Genomic DNA, 3785 nt, shown 5'->3' with positions numbered 1-3785 from the left:
CTGTGAGGTGTGCCCAGAGCCCAGCCCCAGGCCCGCTCGGTGCCCGCTCTCCCGTGGCTCCTGCCTGGGCGCCTGGCAGGGGCTGAGCCATGTGGGGCACGGCCTTGTCCAGAGGGCCCACGCAGGCGCCTGGGGCCAGTCGACGCGGCCATCGGCCCGTGGGGCAGAGGGGGGTGCTGGGTGCAGCGTAGAAGGGGAACTTGTCCCTGGCAGCCCGGCTCCCCTGCCAGACACGGGGCAAGGGCTGGGTGGGGATGGGGGAGCTTCCCTGGGGCGGCAGGAGGCAGTGGGCCCTGTGCCGGGTGCAGCCCAGCACTGCAGCTGCCCAGAACTGCCCGGTCTGGGAGCCCCGTGAGGGCAAGGGTTGGAAAAAGACCTGGACTATGGTGAAGACCTGGGCTGCAGGCACAGCCCCAGCAGACAGGCCAAAAATGGTAGCTGCGTACGGGACCTCTCCTCCTCCTTGGCATGATGCCCCAGCGGGCTGCTCTGGGGTTTGGGAGCGGTGTCCCTGAGACTCCTCCTGCACCCCAGGGAGATCCCGTTCCTACCGGGCTGTGGTGTCCAGGTAGGTGTCAGAGATCGTCCAGATCATCTTGTTGGTCAGGACTGAGTCCCGTCATGCAGAGGCAGATTAAGATTTATTGAGGCCCAGGCCCTGACCCTCAGCAGTGGGATGCACTGCCCCCCAGGCCCGGAGCAGGACCCATGGCCGCCTCTGCTCACACTTACATGGTGGAGACGGAGTCCGGGGCTGATTGCGCAGTATCCCGCACAGCATTGCCCCACAGCTGAGCAGCACTGGGGGTGTGGAGCCACTGCACGTTGGGGGCCTGCATCATGGTTTAGCTCCGGAGGTGGCCCCTCGCCCTGCCACAGCTCAGTCCAGCTGCAGCAGCACCCAGCAAACGTGCAGGATCGCAGCTAGGCTGGGCTGGGACTCGGCTGCACTAGACCTGACTGCATCTTCGGTAGGTCAGAGCCACACACCGTGCCCTGCTGCTGGTGGCTCGGGCCACTCCCAGGGCTCTGGTGTGATTGTTCCCTGTGCCCCACCCAGTACCCTGCAGCGACAGCCCGCCTTGTCTCATGCCTGGCCCAGTCTGGCAGCCAGTTTCATCCACACCGAGCTGCCCTCCATGCCAAACCTCCAGGTATCTGGGGAGTCCCGTGCATTATCCACCTATGCTGTCTGTCAGGGCCTGGGATACATGGGTCTTTGTGCCACAAGCCTCAGTTTCCCCAAAGAAAGTGCCCGCCCCTACCCCATGACCCTACCCTATGTACCTGCACCCTGGGGTCATGTATCCACTTCCCTGTCCCCGATAAGGCTCCAGTGCTGTTCTGCACTGCTGCTGCCTGCCCTGCCCTCAGTCTGCGTTTGTGCAGTAAGTGCCCTTCAACTTTGCACTTCAACCCATAGGAGGGCATGGGAGAAGGCTCCCCAGGAGGTCACCTCTGGTCCCCTCTGCTCCAGCAGGTTCATCACTATCCAAACTGCACTAGAAAGTTTGTTTAACCTGTCTTTAAACAATGCATGAGTAGCTCTCCTGCGCAGCTGTGAGGCAGAGCCCAAAACACTAGGGACAGCCTGAGCTGCCGAAGGACAGCCAGGGAGATGAGGGCACTGTCTGTGTCTTGCCGCTGCAAGGATCCCCTGAGAGACCCCGGGAAGAGGTCCGTGCCTGTCCTCATCCCCTCATGCTCATAAAGAGCAAGGCCCTGAACCCTGGCCCTGAGTCAAGGGGCAAGATCCCCAGCCGGGAGCCTGCAAGTGCACGTCCCAGCAGGAGCCTTGGCACAGCCCGGTCCACATCCCCATCCTGGGCTGCAGCCAGCACCCAGCGCCTCTGGGGGAGGTAAAGAAACCGTCACAGCTGTAACAGTCCCACGCGGTGACCAGCAAAGCCCAGCGCCCTCCGCTCTGCCCTCAGCCAATGCAGCTTTGCCCTTGGCAGCCTCCAGCTGCAGTCAGGACTCCCCTGGCCGTCACCTCACCCCTGCCAAGTCTCCATAGCTCATCCGTCCTGTGTCATAAGCAAGGGGGTTGTGGAGCACTGCCCGGTTCTGCTGCAGCTCAGCCCCATCCTCTCCGAGCTTCCCCTGCCCTGCATTGCAGAGCTCTTCCCGGGTCTCCAAGTGGTGCAGGTGTGGGGGCTCCTGGGCTTCCCGGTGGACTCCTGCACTGCTGGCTGCTCACTGTGGCCCTTCCTCCTCTGGGTATTTACAGACTGACTGTTAGAATGAGAGAAACACAGAAAATGAGGGTGGGAAGGGACCTCATGAGGTCATATCTAATCCAACTGGATCAGTCTGGGCAGCTGGAGTCTGCCTTCCCTTTGCTGCTTGCTTGTGGAGCCATGCGGCCACGGAGCTGTGCTCACGAAGCTTGCCCACAGAGCTGTGCAGCTAGCCGTGGGAAGGCAGCACAGGGTGCAGCAGTGGTGGGGAAGGCAGCACCGGGGGGGTGGCACTCGCACCCAGCAGCTGCCACTGCACCACCGCCACCACTGCCGTGCCCCACGCTGCCTTCCCATGGCTAGCCACACAGCTTCGCAGTCCAGCTCTGTGGACACAGCTCCACCGCCACACAGCTCTGCAGGCAAGCGGCACAGGGCAGCGGTGCCCCTCTGCAGGCCACGCACAAGCTGGCTGGCCAGGGGGGAGGCCACCACCACACCACCTCTGCTGCTGTCGCACCCCGTGCCGCTTGCCTGTGGGGCCGCAGAGCTGTGTCCACAGAGCCATGCAGCCGGCTGCAGGAAAGCAGTGCAGGGCACGGCAGTGGTGGTATGGTGGCAGCCACTGCTTGCAAGACCCCTCCTTCCCCCCACCTGACCAGATGGCTGGCTTGTGTTGGCCCTCAGAGGGGCACTGTTGCCCTGCGCCGCTTGCCTGTGGAGCCACCACCACCTCACTGCCACGGCCACTCCCCTCGCTGCCTTCCCGCACCCTCCGCACAGCTCTGCGGGCAAGCTTTGCAGCCACATGGCTTCACGGGCAAGCGGCGCTGCGTGGGGTAGAGCAGTGGTGGAAGGCTGGTGGCAGTGGCAGCCACTGTGTGCGAGCTCCCTCCCCCTCCTCCAGCCTGTGTGCGGCTTGCAGAGGGGCACCACTGCCTTCATCCCTCTGGCCTTGCTCCTGGGAGTGGGCACAGACACACACTCCCCACCATTCTCAATCTGCACCCCGCAGGCCCTTCCCTTCCCTTCTCCCCACACACACTTACATCATCTCAAACTGACCACTCCTCAAGTTATACCTCAACTTTTTAGATAAAGTACACTAGTTCTATTCCGTTTTCAGTTTCCTTTCCTTCTAGGGAAACTACTTACTGTACCTGGTTCCTCCACCACACAAACCACAGCACTCACTTTTTCCAGTACCTTATAAGGAACCCTGTACAATTTAACTGCTTAGTTCCAGGAAGACCTGAAGTTATACCAAGAGCCTGAATGTAACTCAGTTTGCCTGTTACAGGTGTGGCAGAAATGCCCCCATCACTGCCCCTCTCCAGAGACCTGTCTCAGCCAGCCTGAGAGGCTGGTGTTGAATCCCTCACAGCGGGGATCTCGCTCCTTGTCTGCAGACAAAAGCCTGGCACCTGGGAGGCGATGCTCTGGTCACCTGGGCAGGGGGGGGAAAAGCCCGGCCCTGCGCGCGGGCCCAGGTAGCCAGGGATGCTTGGTAGATTGGTCGGTTTGTAGCCAGTATTGGCAGCTTCGATTGGACCGGGCTGCTGAGGTCAGAGAGGTTATTTAAGGGCCCGGGCCAGGAAGAAGGTG

General features: G+C 61.9%; 1 protein-coding gene across 3 annotated transcripts in view; it reads left to right on the top strand.

Moving 5' to 3' along the window:
- The window catches only part of LOC102370113 (long-chain-fatty-acid--CoA ligase ACSBG2-like), a 21915-nt gene that overhangs the window by 8085 nt on the left and 10045 nt on the right, over window positions 1–3785 (top strand). The window lies entirely within an intron of this gene.

This window comes from Alligator sinensis, unplaced genomic scaffold (assembly GCF_000455745.1).
Source record: "Alligator sinensis unplaced genomic scaffold, ASM45574v1 scaffold206_1, whole genome shotgun sequence".
Lineage (NCBI taxonomy): Eukaryota > Metazoa > Chordata > Crocodylia > Alligatoridae > Alligator > Alligator sinensis.
This window is presented reverse-complemented; position numbering and strand designations above follow the sequence as displayed.